Source organism: Rattus norvegicus, chromosome 2, assembly GCF_036323735.1.
Source record: "Rattus norvegicus strain BN/NHsdMcwi chromosome 2, GRCr8, whole genome shotgun sequence".
Classification (NCBI taxonomy): Eukaryota; Metazoa; Chordata; class Mammalia; order Rodentia; family Muridae; genus Rattus; species Rattus norvegicus.
Window position 1 is genome coordinate 119157512 of NC_086020.1, and position 23525 is coordinate 119181036.

At 41.4% G+C, this 23525-nt stretch overlaps 1 long non-coding RNA gene across 7 annotated transcripts in view; it reads left to right on the top strand.

Moving 5' to 3' along the window:
- LOC103691527 (uncharacterized) overlaps positions 1-23525 on the top strand; it is a 621145-nt gene that overhangs the window by 261319 nt on the left and 336301 nt on the right. The gene's annotated exons all lie outside the window — the stretch shown is intronic.

Here is a 23525-nt window from a genome sequence, read left to right on the forward strand (position 1 = left end):
CCAGCAGGTCTGTTGCCTTCTGATGCCAAACAACTTTTCTGCAGACTTGGTTCAGCATGTGATTCTGCACAATATGCCACAAGACTCCGTGTTCGTTTCTGACTCACTCACATCACCACTTATCAACATGCTCTCCAGAAATGCTTTCTCCGCTAGCCTCATTGGCCCATCCCTGCATCTAGATCTGTCCTCCAAGCACCTGGCCCCATAGTGTTTCGCCTGTTGGTGCCCAGTTATTTCCTGTATGTCAGTGAAACCAAATACAAGTAGCAAAGTGCAGGGCTCATGTCAACTCCAGCTCCACCCATTTCACCAAAAATGTCCTTATTTCACTTCTCATTGTGGCTGGAAAGAATTTCACTGTGTATATGCGTGGGTTTTCATACATGTTCTTTCTTTGCTCCTCTGTTAGTGGACCTGTAGGCTGACTCTGTTCCCTAGCTATTGTGAACATAACAGCAGTAAACACCCGTGGGTAAGTCTCTGGTGTGCTGGATTAGAATCCTTGGGTTCCTAAGAGTGCTACAGCACGATCCTATGGTAGTTCTATTTTTAGTTTTGTTGAGAAACCTTCATGCTGATTTCCACAGTGGGCTGCCTCAGCTTGGGTGCATTCAATTTGTCTCTTGCCAATTCACTGGAAGTGTTTATCAGGCCTGAGGGGTTTCTGGTCTTTAAGAGAAAGCCTCTGGAGTGCTTTAACGGCTTAGCTCTAGCTAAGACATTGAGGACTGTATTGAGTAAGAACATTGAGAGCAGCCACCCTTGTCTCATGTGTAAACTTTTGCAATCTTACTTTCAAAGAATTGCCTAGTGACCCTTCGGGTTTCACTGGAATCAGTTGTAAAGCCCTCTTTTCCACCTTTCATTCTATTAATTTATGTCTTCATTCCCGTTTTTCAGTTAGTTTCTCTAGGGGATTGTGACTCTTGTTTGTCTTTTTAATGAACCTGCTCCTTGACTTGTATTGATCTTTTGGTTGCCATTTCATTAATGTCCACCCTGATCTTTATTGTTCTTGCTATCCACTACTTTTGGAGTTTTTGTTGGTAGTTTTTTTTCTAAGATCTTGGGGTGCATCATTAAGTCATTTACTTGAGCTATCTCGATCTTTAATTTTTTTATTTTATATGAATGTTTTGTCTGCTTGTATATGTCTTTATACCATGTGCATTCAGCGCTTTGGAAGCCAGAAAAAGATTCAGAGCCCCTGGGATTGGAGTTACAGATGGTTGTGAGTTGCTGTGTGGTGGCTGGGTCACGTGAAAGGGCAGCTATGCCCTTACCTGTCACTCCAGCCCAGGGTGAGCGCTCAACTATAAACTCTCATCTCGGAGCTGCCCTTGGTGTCCCAAGAGCTCTGCTAGCTTACACTTACATGGTCATTTATTCTAGATTCTTCCCAACCTCTTCAGTGACTTCACTGCTCATTCTAAGTGTACTATTCGCTCTCTGATTACTGTTATATTTGGTGATTGCTGTGACTATTGTTTTCTACTCTGATTCCATTGGGATCTGGGAAGATACAAGAAATTATTTGCCCTCTGTTGTATTCGTTGATGTTTTTGTGGTCAAGTATGTGGTCTATTTTAGGGAAAGTTCCACATGGGTGCTGCAGAGAATAATGTGTCTTCTGGATTTGTTGGGTGGAAAATTCTGTAGCTAATCGTTAACTCTATTTTTATTAAGTCTATTAGGTTAAGTCTGAAATCTCTTGATTTTTAATTTGTATGATCTATCTACAGAACATTAAAACCACTCACTCTTATTGTACCACAACCTGTAGGACTTTTTATGCCCAGATGTGTTTATTTTATGAAATTAGGAGCCCAATGGTCATTGCCTATAGATTTACTAGAGTCATAGCTGCTTGAAATTTTTTTATTTTATTTATTCTTTGGGAATTTTCCAAAAAGTATATAATTATTTTTATCCTATCTACCCCCTTACCTTCAACTTTTTCCAAACCTCCAACTTCCGCCCCCCCCCTTATAATCCATGAGTCTAGTCAGAGTTTCCTGTATGCTCACTGGTGGACAGCCACAACCATACTTCCTGAGGAAAATCAGCAGCCTAAGAGGCACAGGAAAACCTACTCCAAGGAAAAGGAAGATGGTTGAGGATATAGATCGGTCATAGCACTTGCCTATCACATGCAGGGACCTGCGATTAAACCCCAGCAACACAAACAAAGATCAATGACTATGCCGATTAGTTTTTGGCTTCTGGTCACTTTATTGATTGACTTCTGTGCTTTAACTCTTAGTCTGTAGTTGTCTTTATTGGTGAGATGTGTTTTCAGGAGACAACCAACAGACAGTTGGATCTAGTTTTCTTAATCTATTTATCCAGTCAGTCCGAGTCTCTTTATTATGAGGTGAGACCATTTACACTGAGCTCGTTACTGAGGGGCCTTCTAATACCTGTGATTTCGTTTGTTGTTTTCTACTTTTATTAACATTTTCTTCCCCTCTATTCAGTGTTTAAGGTTCGCTGGCTTACCGAGTTAGGCATGATGGATTTCCGCCTGGCTCTCCTTTGTTTGTCTATGCCTCTCAAGAGATTCCTTCTTCTCTATGTTCCTTGTGATTGACAGTCTTTCTCTCTCCTCTGGCCGGAAAGTGAGCCTTTAAGTATCCTGGCTTGGTGGTCATAACTTAGTTTGTATTTATCTTTAAATGTCCTTATTTCCCTGCCAATTTCAGAAGATAGCTTTGATGGGTATTGCAATCTTGGTTGGCAGTTATTTGTGTTCAGGGCTTGAAATAGAGTGTTCCCTGCCTTTGTAGCTTTTAGATTGCTCACGAGAGAGACCTGATATTATTTTAATGTTCCTGCCTTTGTAGGTAAGTTAGCATTTTCCCCTTAAAGCCTCTGACATTATTTCTTTGCTTTATGTTTTGATGTCTTGCACATAATATGCCATAGAAAGCTCTTCTCTGTTCATGTCTATTTGGGAGTCTAAATGCCTTTTGGATTTAGATGACCATTTCTTTATCTAGATTTAGAAATTGTTCTATTATTTCAAAGAATAGATTCTATTGGTTCTTTGTTGTATCCTCTGTGTCCTTAGACTTGATCTCTTGATTATATTACAGACTTTGCACATCTTTCTAGCCTTTTTTTCAAACATGATCATATTCTATATTCTGTTCTTAAATCCTTACCAATATTAACAGTGTTGGATATTTATTAGTCAATTAATAAATTACTGGTTGGTATAAAATATGGGATCATTGTTTAAATGAACAACATAATAAATGCACTCACTTTTCATCCTGAGTCATTTACTGATGTTCTTACTTGATTTATAGCTAAATAAAATAAGATATTGTTAGTTTTAGGTTGTAAAAAATAATCAGTTGGTGGACTGGAGACATGGTTCAGCAGTTAAGAGCAGTGGCTGCTTGCTGCTCTTCCAGAAGACCTAGCTTCAGTTATTAGCACCCACATGTCAACCCACAACTGTTGAGTCTCCAGCTCCATATCTGATATCCTATTCTGACCTCCTTAGATATTAGGTACACATGTGGTGCACATACATACATGCAGGCAAAACAGTTGGACACATACAATAATAAATAAAAAAGATTTTTAAACTTTTTTAAAATTTATTTTTTCTTGGATATTTTATGTATTTACATTTCAAATGTTATCCCCTTTCCCCCCTCTCCAATACTCCCCCTCCTCCCCTTGCTACTATGAGGATGTTACCACTCCCATCCACCCACTCCCACCTCAACGCCATGACATTCCCCTCCTTTGGGGTAATGAGCCTTCACAGGACCAAGGGCTTTTCCTCCTATTGATGCTGGACAATGACATCCTCTGCTACATATGCAGCTGGTGCCTTGGGTCCCTCATGTGTACTCAGTGGTTGATGGTTTAGTCCCTGGGAGCCCTGGTGGGGTCTGGTTGGTTGATATTGTTGTTCTTCCTATAGGGTTGCAAACCCTTTCAGCTCCTTCAGTCAGTTCTCTAACTCCTCCACTGGGATCCCCGTTCTCAGTCCAATGGTTAGCTGCAAGCATCTTGATCTGTATCAGTAAGGCACTGGCAGAGCCTCTCAGGGAGACATTCATATCAGGCTTCTGTCAGCAAGTACTTCTTAGCATCAACAACAGTGGCTGGATTTGGTGGCTACATATGGGATGGACCCCAGGTAGGGCAGTCTCTGGATGACATTTCCAGTTCCTGCTCCACTCTTTGTCCCTTTATTTCCTCCTGTGAGTATTTTATTCTCCCTTCTAAGAATGGTTGAAGCATCCACATTTTGGTCTTCCTTCTTCTTGAGCTTCATATGATCTATAATTTTTTCTTAGTTATTCCAAGTTTTTGGGCTAATATCCACTTATCAGTGAATATATACCATGTGTGTTCTTTTGTGACTGGTTTACCTCACCCAGCATGATATCCATCCATTTGCCTAAGAATTTTATGTAGTCATTGTTTTTAATAGCTAAGTAGTACTCCATTGTGTAAATGTACCATATTTTCTGTATCCATTCCTCTGTTGAAGGACATCTGGGTTCTTTCCAGCTTCTGGCTATTATAAATAAGGCTGCTATGAACTTAGTGGAGCATGTGTCCTTGTTATATGTTGGAGCATCTTTTGGGTGTATGTCCAGGAGTTATATAGCTGGGTCCTCAGGTTATTACTATGTCGAATTTTCTGAGGAACCTCCAGACTGATTTCCAGAGTGGTTGTACCAGCTTGCAATCCCACCAACAATGGAGGAGTGTTCCTCTTTCTCCACATCCTCATCAACATCTTCTGTCACCCTAGTTTTTGATCTTAGCCATTCTGACTTGGTGTGAGGTAGAATCTCAGGGTTGTTTTGATTTGCATTTCCCTGATGACTAAAGATGTTGAACATTTTTTAGGTACTTCTCAGCCATTTGGTATTCCTTAGTTGTGAATTTTTTGTTTAGTTCTGTGCCCCATTTTTAAATAGGATTATTTTATTCTCTAGCTATAACTTCTTGAATTCTTTGTATATATTAAATATTAACCCTCTATTGGATGTAGGATTGATAAAGATCTTTCCCAACCTGTTGGTTGCTTTTTTGTTCTTTTGACATTGTCCTTTACCTTACAGAAGCTTTGCAGTTTTATGAAGTCCCATTTGTCGATTCTTGATCTTAAAGCAAAAGCCATTTTTCAGGAAATTTTCCCCTGTGCCTATGTGTTTGAGACTCTTCCCCACTTTCTCCCCTATTAGTTTCAGTGTATCTGGTTTTATATAGAGGTCTTTGATCCACTTGGACTTGAGCTTTGCACAAGGGGATAAGAATGGGTCAATTTGCATTCTTCTAAGTGCTGACCTCCAGGTGAATCAGCATCATTTGTTGAAAATGCTGTCATTTTTCCATTGGATGGTTTTAGCTCCTTTGTCAAAAATCAAGTGACCATAGGTGTGTAGGTTCATTTCTGGGTCTTCTATTCTATTCTACTGATCTACCTGCCTGTCTTTGTACCAATACCATGCAGGTTTTTATCACAAGTGGTCAGTAATACAGCTTGAGGTCAGAAATGGTGATTCTCCCAAAAGTTCTGTTATTGTTGAGAACAGTTTTCGCTATCCTGGGTATTTTGCTATTCCAAATGAATTTGAAAACTGCTCTTTCTAAATCTATGAAGAACTGAGTTGGAATTTTGATGGGGATTGCATTTAATCTGTAGATTGCTTTTAGAAAGATGGCCATTTTTACAATATTAATCCTGCCAATCCATGAGCATGGGGGATCTTTTCATCTTCTGAGATCTTCAATTTCTTTCTTCAGAGACTTAAAGTTCTTGTCATACAGATCTTTCACTTGCTTGGTTAGAGTCACACCAAGGTATTTTATATTATTTGTGGCTATTGTGAAGGGCGTTGTTTCACTAATTTCTTTCTCAGCCTGTTTAGCCTTTGAGTAGAGGAAGGCTACTGATTTTTTTTTTGAGATAATTTTATATCCAGCCACTTTGATAAAGATGTTTATCAGGTTTAGGAATTCTCTAGTGGAATTTTTGGGGTCACTTAAGTATCATCTGCAAATAGTGATTTTTGACTTCCTTTCCAATTATACCCCTTTAACCTCCTTTTGTTGTCTAATTGCTCTGGCTAGGACTTCTTAGTACTGTATTGAATAGATAGGGAGAGAGTGGGCAGCCTTGTCTAGTTCCTGATTTTAGTGGGATTGCTTCAAATTTTTTCCATTTAGTTTGATGTTGGCTACTGGCTTACTGTCTATTGCTTTTACTATGTTCAGGTATGGGCCTTGAATTCCTGATCTTTCTAAGACTTTTATCATGAAGGGGTGTTGAATTTTGTCAAATGCTTTCTCAGCATCAAATGAGATGATCCAATACCCTCTTTAGATCTCCTTAGATATTAGGTATACATGTGGTGCACATATATACACACAGGCAAAAGAGTCAGACACATACAATAATAAATGAATAATTTTAAAAACAATTGTTTCTAATATACGTGAGAAGGAAGGGAAAGTGAGGGAGAATGAGATGGAAGGAAGTGAAGGAGAGCGGAGGAGGGGAAAGGGAGATAATGAGTATCAATTTAGCAATGGCTATTTACCCCTCCCCCAAAGTCATCTATAGCTTCAGTGACTCCAGAGACCATCCTATTGAGATAGAAATAAATGGTAGCATAAAGGATAAATCTAGTACCAAATTGTAACCATCTTAAGGACCCATGTGAAGCAAATTACGGGGGTCTGGAGAAGTGGCTCAGTAACTAAGAGTGCTCGCTGCCTTCCCAGAGGACTGGAGTGTCATTTCCATGGCCCACACTGTGCAGCACTCAATCACCTGCCCCACCTGGGACCCTGTGCCAGCACCACAGAGGCTCAGAATGAGTGTCTGTGCTATCCACATAATTGAACTTTTTTGGGGGAGAGTTCTTTAAATAACTGGGAATTTGCCACTGTCTGTTATCTGGAACCATCCAAAAGTTAGAAATATGCTTCATGTGTTATTGAAATAAACTGAAAATATTAACTACTAACTCAAATTAGTTTGTGTTTTTTATTGACACTGTTTTCATATGATATATTTTGATTGGGTTTTCCTCTCACCATACTCCTCCCAGATCTTTCTCCCCACTTTCTTACAAATTTAATTTCAAGATCTCTCTCTCTCTCTCTCAAAAACAATAAGACAAAATACAAAATTAAACAAAAAACACTCCCAACACACACACACACACACACACACACACACATACACACACAGAGAGAGAGAGAGAGAGACAGACAGACAGACAGACAGACAGAGACACAGAGAGACAGAGACAGAGACAGACAGAGAGACATTTCATGATGGCCCATTACTCCTGGGCATAGAGCCTACCCTGGCGTATGCTTGTCACTCCATTTCCCATCAAGTGTCACTTGTAAACATCATCTTGGTTGGGGTGGGATTTGTGCCCACTTCTCAGTGCTGGGATTGTGCCTGGCTGGAACCTGTGTAGATCTTGGATGTGCTGTCATAGGCTTTGAGTTCCAATGTGTTATTAGTTTTCTATGTCTGGGAGACACTCTTCCTTGGAATCATTCACCACTGCTGGCCTTCCCACTTTTTCCTCTTCCTTTTCCACATAAATCCCTGAGCCTGGAGGGGAGGGACTTGATGAAGACATCCCATTTAGGCCTAAGTTACAGACAGTGTTCTTAAACTATTCCTCCTTCATGAGAAGTTTTTCTGTGACCAGAAAGAAGCTCCAGGTATAGCTGAGACCCTTGGATGGAGTTTTAATCCTTCAGAGATAGTGAGGTTAGCTTTTTCCAGTGTTTCTTACGCTCACAGGTCCAGTAGGCTCAGTTACTATATATATATATATATATATATATATATATATATATATATATATAGTTGTCTATAGACTTCTTGAGTGACTTTTCAGAGCCTCCAAGTTCTAACTTGTTCAGGATAAGCAGTTAAATGGTTAATCTGAGTAGAGTTGTTGAGCTGATTAGCTGCACAATTCTGGAAGTGGGTTGTGAGGCTGCCTCTTGGGGTTTCAAGAAGATGATAGGGTTCCTCTGGCCGATTTCTGGGATTTCAGAGGGCTGAGTCCTTCAGGCTAGACCACCCCCAGGGAGGGACTCAGGATGGTGCTCAGGGCTAGGTCAGCTAAGTCTCCATACTTAATATCATATCTGCTTTATTGTATCAGATATAAATTAGTAAATTCCTCTGTTCTTTGCTATGTATTTTGAGACATAGTTGAGCTACATAGTCCAGGCTCTCCTTGAACTCCTCATCCTCCTGCCTCCACCACCACAGTATTGGGATCGCAGATGTGTATCACCATATCTAGATGCATTTTGCTTTTGAATGGAATTTTTTCTTAAAGCTTGGAAAATCACATGCAATTTTCTGCCCTAAACCATCCATTTATTTTGTCATTTTCACTAGAAATTTTAATGTTATGTGGACAAAAAGCTATATTATTCAATATTGAATTGTAGGACTATATAGGGTTTATAATAGATGCCTATATTAAACTCATTTTAAAAGAGGAGTAAGAAAAACACCTAAGAAATACAAGCTATCTGAAAAATAAGGGTAAGAATTACCAGATTGTAAAATATATCCCCTGCTTTGGAGAGACCCTGCTGGTGTCTAGGTGTCACGACCCAGCTGATGGTCACCTCTCCGGCTCCTGTTGCTTGTAATCCTGCCTGTTCCAATGGTCTTACGTAATTTCAGAAACTAGACCATAAATGATAAACTGCAAAACAAAATCAAGTGACCAACAAGACCAAAAGTCTGTCATGGAAAAATATGGGGTGGAGCATGAGCAAGATGGCTGCATGGGAAAATATGGGGCGGGGCATGAGCAAGATGGCTGCATGGGAAAATATGGGGCGGGGCATGAGCAAGATGGCTGCATGGGAAAATATGGGGCAGGGCATGAGCAAGATGGCTGCACGGGAAAGATACCTGCCTGCTGAGTTGGAACCCTAGGATCCCTGTGGTTGAAGGATGTAGGGTCCTGTGACCTCTACACATGCTCTTAGGCATACACATACACTAATGTGTGCATACCCATGTGTATGTGTGTGCACACCAACGCACACACAGTCAATAAATAAATGAATAGATAAGTAAATAAACTAGATAAATGAAATGTAAGTAAAGGCAAAAAGGTCGAGAGGAAGAGCCCAATATATGATAGAGGTATGTTGATGCATATACTAAAATATATGTGCAGGTAAAATATAATGAAACCCATTATTTGAGTAATGAGTATATGCTAATAAAAGGCTAAAGTATGGGAAAATGAATATTCAGGTGCACATCTAGGAGACTAGAAAAAAAGATTCAAAATAGATATGACACAGATAGGACATTTGGGGTTTAAGGAAGACAGAGCTGTCGCCTAGACACAAACCCTCTGCATGCAGAACATGCAGAACTGAGTCTTAGTAAATTTCAAAATTTGGTTAAATCTTTAAAAAAATCAAAACTGGCTAAGTGGACTCAAAAGGATTGATAAACTACAATCCTGTGACTACATAAAAATCAAGTCACCAGCAAATAGCTTTGAAGTGCAGGCGGAAAGAAACAGACTCGGGGTCTTTGGTAAGTAGGACCCTTTGAAAAACTCACAGTTCAGAAACACCCGTCTTTACAGAAGTACATTCTGCAGACTGGGAAAGCAGACATCGCCCTCCACGCTCATTTTGAAATTGACAGAGATTTGATATTAAGAATATTTGGAGAGGAGTAACAATAAAAATCTCACCAAATTATGATAACTTCTTAATGGTAGATTCTTGACATGTATATCCTTATATAATATCCTTATATATCCTTATAGTATCTAATATTATGAGATATCATATCCTGATGATTATACCCTTATGTCAATGAGAAGAACAGTTAATGCTGTCCTCAAGCTGGGAATCAGAGGAGAAATTAAAAGGCTCTAGCAAGCACCCTGGTCAACAGTGAAATGTCCAAGGCTTCCGTTCACCATCAGAATCTAGAAACTGATACCCAAGCTCGAAACTTCCATCAAAGTAGCAGCAGGAAAAGGAGGGGTGAGATCAATAAAAGGAAGGAGGATTAGGAAGCGAGAGAGCCACAGGCTCGCCTCACAGGTGACAGGGCACTCTGAACACGCATCTGAAAAGAAGCCAGTGTTCCAATCAGCAGGAGAATTTGGCAAGATTGCCAAAAGAAAAATCATGCAAAAACGGGCAAAGTGAATTTTAATCCAATTAGAACGTAGACGTTTACGTTCTTTCTTTTAATATAATAACACAGACATGCTGAGATACAATAAAAAATGTGTGGACCATTGGTTTCTTTCAAGTTCATAACAATGAAACTTAATTGATATTTTAACCACACACATACATAAATTCTATGAGAAAAAAATTCCACTTCTCACCAGAAAATTATGTTCATGACTTTTGTGTATGTAAGGATGGTTTTATGTAAGTTATGAGATGTTTGAACCACAAAATAAAATACTGGTAGATTCATGTATGTTAAGTTTCTATTCATCTGGCAAACCATTTGAGAGGCGGAAATGCGTCACTCTTTTTAAAGCACATGTGACCAACACAAGTGAGTATTTTTAACTAAAAATACTAAAAATTAATACAAACAGACTTACTCTAATTTAATCAAGCTTTTAATTTTGTGCAGAGGATAAAAACCACACTGAAATATGCCAAGCTCCAATATAATAAAATAATATTAAACTGCTTTTACCTGTTGACTAATATGACAAAAATTTTAAAGTATTAAACTGCAAGTACCCAGAATCCAAGGTTGCAAAAATGTCTTCTTCTAAAAAATCAATATGAAGTTACACGTTATTCAGTGGAAAAATGACTCAATGAGAAACTAGATATTTCAAGGAGAGGCATGTGAATAGCTTGCAAACACATATGAGAATCAGTGAGACACTGACTCTCTTACCACTGTATTAGTCTGATAGGACCAAGCGCTTCTCGATGCCTGAATCAAACAGCGCACTTCAGTGTTCCTGGCTGAAACATAACTGCGCCATTTCCATCTAAAACAAAGCCCACACCTGAAAATGAATAGCATTCTAACAACTCACCCCTTACTTATGTCCTAAGAGATGTCTCCACGTATGCAGATACAGATATAGATATCTGGAGATATATCTTGGAGATATAGAAGAGGTTTTGAAGCGTTACATCAAAGGTAAACAAAGGAAAAATAAAGATGCTGTGAGCAGCCGTGTCTGTGTACATACACAACAAAACACAGAGCAGTTGTGAGAGCGTGCTGTGCACACACAGCAGAGATAAAAGCCACAACACTTGTAGAGCTACCATGAGGACGTGAATTCAAATCTCTATCTCCCACATAAAAACACAGCCGTGATGCCTGTAACTCCTGCTCTGTGGTAGCAACGACAAAGGTATCTCTGGGGCACACTGGCAGGCACCCTTGCTCCAGATTCACTGAGGGACCCTGACTGAAGACGATGAGGCAGAGAGTGACAGAGCAGGACATTGAATGTGTACACATGCATGCACACATAATATAGGACATGTGTGTTCACCTACAACATAAGCATGTGTGCACATACAACACACACATATGCACATACAGCAACATGCACAAGGTGCACACACCCAGTTGCATACATGCCTACAACGTCAAGCTAAAAGTAAAAGATTCACAGAAACTGAGAAGGGGGAAAAGGAGGGCTTGGTAGATCAGAGCCTGCCATGTGTCTGAGTGGAAATTCTGCACCGACCTCATTAACTGGACAGTTAACAGCTTAATAAAACAGAAAAGACGGTAACTGAAGAAGAAATATCAGGTCTCAGGGACCTTGCCAAGTGCAGGCCATTGCAGAAGGAAGGCATGTCCTGGCATGGAGACAGAGGTACCATCAACTAATATGACATCATAGGGCAGAGTGAACCTGACTGCTGAGTGTCTCACCTGCTTGATACAGAGACCCCATGACGTGCAGGGTGGATTTCAAAGATGCTCTGCTCAAGGATAGGTTTTACTTTGCTTCTTCTCTCAGGAAAAGGGAGCAATCTCTGGGCTAGATGTTAAAGTTCTCTCCGAGTCCTGGGCTGTGCCATGATACAGTGTGTGGACACCTAGTCAAGCCAATGCCTTCCTGGAAGTTAGGGAAACCTGTTGTTGCATGGTGGGAAATGAGCCTCATGGTACCATTTCACTGCCATTCCTCACTGGTTAGTACCATGTAAGCTGTTTATACATCTAGTCTTCATTAAGTATCCTTAGTGGTCCCACCTCTGACCCATGATATGGCTCTGTCGACAGCCGGTTTAACAGAACGGGATGAGGTTAGTGTGTATGGGTTTCCAGCAATCTTAAGAACACAGCGCTTGGAAGCTCTTCTCTTTCTATTTGCAGTAAGGCTGTACCAGGGGCTAGTGGTGCAGAATGATGAGAGGGGTCAGTCTAGGGCGGCTCCAACGCCTGACTGTGAACATCTGGGGAATCCACAATTTGCTCGGCCTTGGTCAAAGAAGCTTCTTTGTGCAGAGGACAGCAGTTAATGCAGAGACCCAGAGCTGGTCCAAGTCCCGAGCGTAAGTGATTGCATGTGCTCAGCTCTTAACAGGACGTTTGTACGCTTAAATGCTCAGTCATTTCAGGCTGCCTGTGCCATGCATGGGCTATTGTTTGAAAGAAAGAAAAGAATACATGTAACGGGCTTCACATTTCTGTGCCTTCCTCTTCTGAGTAAACCTGGAGATAATTTGATGAGGAAGTGATGAACACATCCATTTCTCACACACATGGCAGACATACCTGTGGCTAAAGTGAGCTGATAATGTGGTGTGGAAAGATAGTTGACAACAGCTCTTTTCTTTATGGCTTAATGTATTTACAAAAAATACATTGTGTATTTGATGAATTCTATAAATAGGTGCGTGTTCAGGTGGTCTTGTAGTATTAATTGAATGCATTTTAGATACTATAATTTGGGGCACACATTTAGTGTCATGAAGAAAAATACTTCAAAGCATTTTCATACATAGACATGAAACTTAGTGAAGGAAATTATTTAAGCCAAATATTTTAATCTAGGAATTGGACTTAGTCTCTTCCTCGGCTCTATTTTTGTATTGCCCCGAGAATATAGACCCTCAAGTCCATTGCTAATAAAGCAATAAATATTCCTTCTTTACTGACAGACGCTTTGGAGTATGTACATATGAACTCTCTCTCTCTCTCTCTCTCTCTCTCTCTCTCTCTCTCTCTCTCTTGCATGCATGTTCTTCTTGCGATTCTCGCAATGGCTTTTGCACCACTTTTTCCTTTTCCTTTGACATTGGTCCCTCAGTTGCTACCAAGGACCGGCTGCTTTGGCAGGTAAATAACTTGTTAGCGGAGACACAACCAGAGCACCAAACTATGATGGAGCTTTCTGAATGGGTAACAGCTAAATCCATTTGAGCTGTATTCAAAGTTCTTCTATTATCAAACCATTTGTCTAACCAGACAAGCAAAGAATGGGTTGTTTTTACTGCTGAATCATATTTTGTGTAGGAAAGAAGAAATTCTTTGATCAGTGTTACAGTCCTCCCATTTGAACTTTTAGGAATCCTTACTTGTATCGGAGTAAGTAGATGGTTTGGGGATTCAAGGTTCCTAAGAGTTTATTTGCTTCATTTTGTCCTACAATAAACTTATTTTCCAATTGTTGTATCCTATGTGTTCTACTTCAAACTTCAGCTGCTCAGGCATATCTCACGTGTCGGGCACTCACTGCTACTGTCTTTTCTGAGGAAACAGAGCCCCTGTCATCCCTATTGCAAAGCACAGAGGAGTTTTTAAAAATCTAAAATTTCATAGTTTTAAGTTGGTTATGTACTAATCTTTACTTTTACCTATGCTCTATATAGTTCTAATTCATAGCTTTTAGTTCAACATTTGGTATGTCTGGCAGAAAAAAAATTAAATTAAACTCAGAGTAAAAAAAAAAAAAAACAAACAAAACAAAACCAAAAACCAACCAACCAACCAGATCAAAAATCCAGCTGAATCAATACATTGCTTTTGAGACCAGGTGATGCAGCCAGTTTACTCAACCGACTTTCCTCCCGTGCCCTGTGGAGGGTGTCGGTGCATGGGGAAGAGTGGCCCCCCATCCCTGTACAACACCACAGTGTCCACTGCCCTTAATTATGATGGGAAAATAATTTTAAAATTATCTTAAGGAGTAGGAAAGAGAGTTAGCATTCAGAAAAGTGTCAAATACGGCAGTGTATAATGATGGTCGTTAAGACCCCAAGCTAATACAGAACTTTATTTTTAATCCCCTTTTCCTTAACGCCAGGATCTAGGGGTCTTAAATTTGGATTATGGAAGCGATAAAGGGTGGGGGTCTTATGGAGGGTTTAAAGCAATCACCTACAGAGTAGAGGTTAAGAAAGTCCCCTGTGTGTTTGGAATCCGTTGAGACTATCTGTCCTGTACAGAGCTGCTTTTCTTCAAGGCTCGGCTTTGCCCCTCCCACTCTTTCTTGCGTCTTTTCCCCCTTCTCAACCTCAAGGTGACCTGTTCCTCGCGGTGGGTAAGTGACAACTGGCAGGGACCACCCGGCTGGCCCACCACTGCAATGGCCCCTTCCCGCGGGTTCAGGAAGCCCCCCATTTAGAACTCTTTGTATTTTTGTTACAATTGTTCTCTCAGCCCTGGATGAAAAACACACAGGAACAATAGAGCGGAGAGAGATTTAAAATATCTGAATGCATAATAATTCTACCCAGACTCAGGAAGAAATGCAAGCGCGTGCATACACACACACACACACACACACACACACACACACACACACACACACACAAAACACACACACACACACACACACACACACACACACACACAAAGTAAATAACAAAAAACATTCCTCAGAATGTATAAGCCTAAATTTTTGGTCAGTTTGGAAGCTCTTTCTTTCTTTCTTTCTTTCTTTCTTTCTTTCTTTCTTTCTTTCTTTCTTTCTTCCTTTCTTTCAGTTTTCCATTTTCTAGGCCACTTGGCAATAAGACAGCATTTAATTATCCGTAACCATGAGCACGGTAGGGAGAGAATGTGGGTTGTGATCTAGTCAGAAACTGTCCCTTTTCTGGAACTCTGTTTTTCTTTGGACTTCTCCTACTGATGCTGTGTCTTCCTGTCCCCGCACTCTTTCTTCCCTCCTCAGCTGGTTCTGGTAGGGGCTCATGGTCTCCGTCATTTCTCTCCCTCCATGATTTTCCCTTTTAAAAGTGACACCTGCAGGAAGACACAGTTTCTTTTCGAGCAGAAGGGGAAAGGTGGAAGGGACCAAGACAGAAAACTATTTTGTTCAGGAAATAATTACCCAAAATTGGACGATTTTTTCCCCAGCAATGTGAATTGTAGTGACATTAATGAGATCACATTCTATAGTAGAAGGGACTTTTAGAGGAAGCATGATAAAACAGGCTTCCCCGAAACCCCAAAGCTTCTGGAAATACAGCAGCCTTGTGTGAATAGAATTCACATTAGGGATCTGTTGCTCTTGCTGGCTTTAAGGAAGTACCCTGCCCCTCTGCTTGGCCATGGCTGGCAGCCTTTAGCTAATTTTTTTCCCCAGTAATATTGTAGTACTCCAGCATTCACTTTAAAGATAGATGGATTACCCCCCCCCCCGCAAAGAAGAACATTGTGGGGGGAAAAAACACTGGATGTGATTTCAAAAAATGTCAAAATATGTCAAACGTAGATACCACTCAAGGGTTTCATTAGCTGAAGCTTTAGTGATGAGTGTCATCTTGTCAAAGACCCACCCATCTCTTCCAATACATTACCAAATGTACTAATTTCCTCGCCGAGCTTGCTGTTTATTGTATAGCTGAAATTGAAAATGGTCGGTAATGGAGTGAGCTTCAATCCAAGACCAATTCAATCCAAATTACTTGCTTCTTTCAATAGCATCGACGGAGCAGAGCTCTGAGCACCTTGTACCTAATCAACCCTCACCGTGACCCTAAATTCAGCAGTCTTCAGAGATTAATAATAAAATCCTCAGTTCAAACAATGATTTGCCCTGAACAAGCTGCCCATTTCTTATGCTGAGAAGGAGAGAATGTGACATCATTTTTTTTTAAAGCTCTCCGTGTTGTGGCCCACCGTTTATTTTTGATCTCTGACCCCGGATGCAGCTGATTACAAATCACACGAGCTCGAAGAATTTTTTGAGATTGGGGAGTAATGAAGAGACCCTTTGTCAGCATTTAGTGTGTGGGTCCTCATTGCACTAACCCTCCAAGCTGTGTGCTCTTCCTGAGTGAGATGCAGTCTAGCGATATTTGGAAGTTTTTTTTTTCTTTTTTAAGAGGAACATGGAAAATATGTTCTGAAAACAAAACAAAACAAAACAAAAAAATCTGGCTTTGTACTGATTACAAAACTCTCTGGAAATGTCAACAAGAGGGCTACTTTCTAAATTTAAAAAAGAAAAAGGAAAGATTTGGAGGACATAACGTTGAGAGTTGAACCCAAAAGTTATTTGAGTGAAAAATGCTTCCTTCCTCTTTCTCTCTTTTTCATCTGCCTGCCTATCTGTCTTTCTCATCAGTTTAGCTCACAGCTACTGAGTGAAATGAGTCAAATGCTTTTGTTCATATTTATCCCCAAAATCACTCAATATCAGAGGTTATATATATATATATTATTTATGTATATATGTTCATTTATATGTTTATATGTATAAATATATACATTTGTGTGTATGTGTGTATCTATCTATCTATCTATCTATCTATCTATCTATCTATCTATCCCAGCCTTTAATATGTATACTCTCCAGCTTCCTTTTAATCAACTAGTAGTGCTTGTCGTGTGGCTCTGGGGATAGGGGCTTCCATCTCTGCTCTTCCTGACATCTGGGATTTGGAGAAAGGCCCTGAAACAAAGCAGAAGAGACGTAGTCATTCAGACCCCTAACCACTGCTTGGATTCCTCAGCAAGCGATGTCCCTGTACCTGGGAGCCGGGGGGGAGGGACACCACCTGCACACAAACCCTCAGAAGATTCTCAATGTCCCTGCTGCTTGCAGAAGGAGTCTCTCCCCAGGGATGAGGCTAGTTGACAGAATGAGTCTCCAGGAGATTCTTCTGACCCTTGAATGCATTTTTTTAATGCCCAACAGCAATAATGGCCATTTAAGTATTGATTATATAATATGTCTGCTGAGGTGCAAGTGCATTATTGTTCAAGTGGCTGGGGGATGAGAAACTAGGTTATCTCCAGACTCTTTCAGCCAATGAGCATTTCTTTAGCAAATGTCACACACAAAGCTATCTGAGACCTTGTTTGACTGTGTTCTGTGATTCCAGTTGATGGCTAATACAATGAGATGGCAGACATGTCCCAAGGCCTTTGAGGGTGGCCTCATGTTTACCATGGTATAGGCATAATTACTTTATCGCCACCAGAGGACAATAGTCTTATGGAAGTTGCTTCCTGGGTAAGGCAGGGAAAGTCCGTAGTGCTGCCCCATTAGTGTAGCCAGATGCTAATTAGATAATGGATTGGTTAAGGAGCCCTTGAAAGGCAGGTAGGGCATAATCTAATACTTTGCCTTTCATCCAAAAAACTACAATAGATGGTATATAGTAAGTCTGCTGTGTGTGGCATTGGCAATGGGGCACTAGGCTTTTATTACAGCCTGAATTACATCCTCTGTGTGGGGATGCTAGACAGCCCATCATGTATTAAGAATTCAGCTGAGATCACAGGCTCCGTTCACCTAACCCTTGTGTGGTGTGGTGAGAATGACTTTTGGTTACTGTATATCAAAGCGGGCCTAGCCGGCTAAACAGCGATTGATCCTTTCCCCTCTTTCAAGTCCTCCCTTCAAAAATAGCTTTAAAGCAATCATCTAATAAGTGTCAGAATAGAAGGCAGAGAATGTCAGCGAAAGCGCTAGGCAGGTGTCTACACCAGCTAAATTTCCTGCAAGATGTTCAATGACCAAACAAGGCTTTTAGAGTAAACGCTTATCACATCCTACAAGGCAAGAAATACTGGGTGGACTGCGTAGATGTGATGACGCAGAGGTTGAACGTTATGTAAGGCCGAACAGGGAAATCTGCTAGGGAAAAGTCACACTAATTCCATATATGCACACAATTAAGAGCAAGAATGTCCCTGTGTCCACACACACAGGATCTATGGTATCAGACTGCATGTCCATTGCTGGATTGAAGTGTTAGAAGCGAGTGGAAAACATGCCGTGTTCCTGGCTTGGTGATCCTGGGTACAGCTATCAAGATGCAGCATCTTTTGGCTTGGTTGGTCACCAAGCCATTGTTCCTAGAAGAGTCTCTGGTAATCTGTACTAGACTAAGCTCAGAATATTTCAACAATTGCTTCACTGAATGACCTTGTTTTGGAAAAGAGGTCATCTGAGAAAGAAAGAGACTCATTCAAAAAACAAAATACAGAGCTAAGGATTTTTTTTTTTATGTTGGCCAAAATCTGTTAACTTGGTCTCCTACAGAACAGCTAGATCCCCCAACCACACTTGGTACTTAAAGTGGCTGGCCTTGCCTCAGAAAGTGACCTTCCACCTCGTCCCTCAGAGACAGGTCAAAGATCTCTCCTTCACTGCACTTTCTTCACCTGACTCCCCTCAGTCATCCACCTTCACTTGACATTACTTGCCACCTGCACCCAGAAGCCAAACACTCCCTGGGATTCCTTTGTTTTATTCTACCTTACTCTCTCCTATCTCTTCCCCTCCAGGTTAATAGGTATTCATTAATCACTGAAGGGGTTTGAGAGATTTACTTGGGTGTGATCGAGGACGCTCTGAAACGCATGGCTTCCTGGCTTGGAATGCTGAAGAAACAAAGAAACCCTTTCAGCTAGCTCCATGAAGGCAGGTTGAGATGCGGATACTTCAGCTACTCTTGTGGGGGATTCGCTCTCTCTTGGCCAAGGACCAAAGCCTGCCTCCTGCACACCCATCACACATAGCTAATTTCCACTCTCCCCAGGGGCCAAGACAGAAAAACAAAAGAGGGAGGAAGTAGGCATTTCAGAAGAGTAATCCACCCACCAAGAGCCAGTTGAAAGGGGGAAATGAGGAGGGGAGGAGAGAGATTGTGTGTGTTTGTGTGTGATCAAGGAATGCACAATTTAAACTGTGTTTTGCCATACATCCTCTCTGCTTGGTCCAACCAACTCTCTGGACTTGCAGTCTCTGCTAAAGACCAGTCCTGATGCCAAGGCTTGTTGCTAGTGGAGCAGCAGTCAGTCACTGTCAGTGTTTTGCTAAAGACCTGGGCCATTTCACTTCCATGCCTTTTTCCTCTTCCCTGTATCCCAGTATCCACGAACCAGGACATGCTTCTGGAAGCTCAATCAGGCAAAAACAAGGAAAGGGAGACCTGGCATCTCTGCTAGATGATTACCATGCTGACCTCTGCTCAGTCTGTTTCTCTTTCCACTCATCTCTCTCAAAGACACCTGACTTTGGCTTCAAATAGGGTCCAGTCCTCTCACAAGCTTGCCCTTTTAGCCTTACTCTCCTAATCTGTGAGCAAACCAGAGTTGAGCCAGGCACTTTGGCAGTCTTCTATAATCTCAACATTTGGGAGTCAGAGGCAGGAAGATCATGTCATAGCTTGATAGCAAGCTCAATGCTAATATTGATTACATGAAGCTGCCTCAAAATCAACGCTCATCTACTGATACTGTATTTTTAACTCATAAGTAATAAAGCAAAACAGACTTGAGCACTTCTATGTAAACTTTTGTGATAAGGATAGAACTGTAGCACCCCAGGCTAGTGATTGGCACTCAACAAGCTTTTCTATTGTTACTGCTGGCAAGTATTTCCCAAATGAATTCTCTTTTCTTCATGGTCTTTTGGCTAAGATAGGTCTAGGTGACCTATCTAATATTATTCGGGCTGCTTACAGCGATCTTTCTAAAACTAGAAATCAAAGTAAGATAGCCTCTCACAGGTCCTCTCCATATCTCTCAACCTGCAGATACCCATTAGATCACTCCTAAGGACCAAAAAACAAAAAGGCATTTAGCCTGGGAAAGCTGCTATAATCCATTTGGATGGAACCCACAGCTCTTAATGTTGGACTGTCCCTCTATAGACCTTATAATTACTGAGGCTGGGCTTGGCCATGTGATTTGCTTGGCCAGTAGGACATAAACATGTACCATTCACGTGTAACAACCTGGACACGTGCTCACATGTAAGGGCTTACCCTCTCCATCTCTACTGGCCCCATGTAAAGGGTAGCTTGGCCCAGCCTCTTTTGAATGCAGAACCTTTTAAAGAGAGAAGCAGAGCCGTCGTGGACTTCTCAGCTGAGCCTGCCAATGAACGTGCACATTCAGGGTGGTCTACTAGAAAGCACTCAGATGACCAGCAAAAGTGGACAGTGCAATTACAATGCTAACACAGATGACTTATAGGGCAGTACATTTGGATTCTACAGAAACAGGAACTTAATTTCTATGTAAAAATTCTCTTTCCTTCTCTTTGTCTTCTCTCTGTCTGTCTTTCTTCCTTTCTTTCTCTCTTTCTTTTTCTTTCTTTCTCCCAGACAGAATCTCTCATAGCCAAGGCTAGCCTATAACTCACTGTGTAGCTGAGGATAGCTCTGAATATCAAACTTTTCTGCCTCTACCACCCAAGTATTTTAAATAAAGGCATGCACCACTACTCTTGGTTTATAGCATGCTGGGTTTTATGTCCTAGGCAATCCCTCTAAACAGAGCTACATAAGAATCATTTTTGCTCATCCCCTACATCCTCACATTGCTGACAGACCATGTGTTGACCTGCTGGTCTGTCCTTGTTTCCTACTGACACTGTCAGGCTGGCATGTCCCAAGTGTTCAGTGAAAGTGAATGGATACCGTCAAAGAAATAAAAAAAACAAGCCACCAAACCTGCGACAGTGAGCACCGAGTCCAATGTTTTTCTGATTAAAATTTTAAATAGAGACAAATGGGCATTGCTGCTCTGGGGTAGATAAATGAGTTTTTATGCAACTGCATGGGATCTAGTCTACCAAAGAAAATGCCTGAGACTGTGAAGACTTAGTCATTAGTAAAAATTAACCATGCCCACTTATCTACTAGCTAGCTGAAGAGGCTAGATCAGCAGCCCTGGTACTGTGGGGCTTGCAAGAGGCAGGGCAGCAGGCCGGCCGGCACTGTGGGGCTGGAGCGAAGGGTGGGATGTAAGTGTAGCATGAATGAAGCCTTCCATTCAATCCCTTGAACAGCACCCACAGTACAGTTTTCCTGATTCAGTAAAAGTCCATTTCTGGGAGATCAACCTATAAAAATAATCTAATATAGAAAATAGGCACCAGAGCATTAACGGAAATAAATCAAATTGCCCTCACCGGGACCTTGGCTCAGTCAGGTTGGTTACATGCATCCATTCACGTGGCCACTTACGCTAACAGCTGTGAGGGGTAAGTGCAGAAGAGCCGGTGGGAACATAGAGATGAGGAAGCAGATTACAGTGACTGTAAAGTGACTGTGCATGTGTCCCCACAATGTCAGAAAACCACGTGTCAGTTCCTCCTGCTCTCCTATCTCTTTCTATTTTCATTATTTAAAATGTTAGCAGATCACAGATATAATACCTTGACAGCACAGAGTAACAGACAATGCTGAGGGGCCTTTAGTCTCACCCTCTTCCTTAGGCTGACCCCTGGTCCTCCCGCCTGCTCCATCAGAATCCGGGCATCATGGCGCTCTACCATCTGCTTCAGTCTGTCTCATTAATCAATATTCATGAGTCTGCTTTGCAGGGGTTTTAGACTTTTTTTTAGAAGTAGCTTTAGTGACTTACTGATCGGGCTGGTATCTGCTTATACACACAGCATCCACATGGCCACAGTGCTGGTCTGTGTCGGGGTGGATTGAACATGTCCCAGTACTCATTTAATTTCAAAGAGAAATTTAATTTCTTTCTTCATTTTAATTTTAATTGGTATACAAAGTAATAGCTTCTATGGCAAGTTCAAGACTAATTTGTCTGACAGTCCCTTCCCCATGCAGCTCGCACATCCTCCACCCCACCCTTCCCCCTAAGTTTTTTCTGAGCCACTTTCATGTCATATGTGAGCTGTTAACTCCCATCTTCAACACTTCTCCTTTCCACTGCTGGCTACATGACATTTACACACACACACACATACAGACACACTCATACACACATATACATACTCACACATATAACACACATAGATATACTCTTGCACATACACACAAACATGCAGACATACACTCATACACACATACACATACTCATACATACACATACAACACACACACACACACACACACACACACACACACACACACACACACTTTTAAAGCTAGGATCTGAATATAGAGAAATATACTTCTGTCCTTAAGGGTCCAGGTTACCTCACTTATTATAATACTTTCCAAAGCCATCCATTGTACTGCAAATTTCAGAATTTCTTGAGGGTTTTTGTTTGTTTTTGTTTAGTTTTTTTGGGGCATTTTTTGTTTTGTTTTGTTTCTCAATAAAATTCCACTGTGTGTGTAGAACACATCCCTTTTTTGTCCACTTGTCTGTTGATGGACATCGAGGATGGTCCCACCCTCTTGGTAAGGCAGCTATAGCAACAGTGAATGTGGAAGTATGAGTATCAACGTATCACACTTAAAGGCTGTGGCCTACAGACAGATTGCTGTCAATTCCTAGGCGCAAGTCCCCCAAGCACTACTGCAGTCAGAGGTAGGCTAAGATCTCAGTGACTTAACCTCTTCCTGCAGGTCAGAAGACTTCCCAGACTTCTAGCTGTAGGAACCTTCACAAGCTTAAATAATTAGTGATTCTGTGTCCTTTCCCCAGCTGTAGACAGTTGGTCCTCAAGGCCTGTCCTTGGCAATGGTTCCCTGGTTAGGCCCGTTCCTGTGAGCTCCGTCAGCCATGACAGGTTCTCCTGTCTTCTTGCTGCCTGTCTCTTCCTCCCTAGCCAGGCCTGTTGTTCCAGGATCACGTCTAGATTCAGATTTGCTTTGCAGCTTCTGGGACAGATTGCTCTGCGCATGTCTTTGCCGAATCTGTGGGATGAGCTGCCCTGCTCGGACCGTTGCCCTGTGTGGCTCACACTGACTCCAGCTTGGTCGAGGGTTCTACCATGCTTACTAGCATCACCGACGTCTGTCTCCAAAACAACGTCCAACAAGAGCTCTGCGCAACATGGGACAGCCTGTCCTCCCAAGGCCAAGCAGGAAAAGCATCTTCTCTGCAACATCATGCACTGGGAGTCTCTGGGGCCTTTTACTCAAAAATGGTGCCCGCGTGCTTCCTCCAGTAAAGCCCTGCCCAGAGGGCAAAGTGCCTTCCTAACACTTACCTTGCTCCTGATGCCTGCATGTGTTAGGTTCCCGTTCAGAGATGGTCAGAGTCACACAGATGTTGTTAATTGACTTTTATACCCAACATGAAATTCTTTGTCACGTGGCTCAGTAATAAGCAAAAT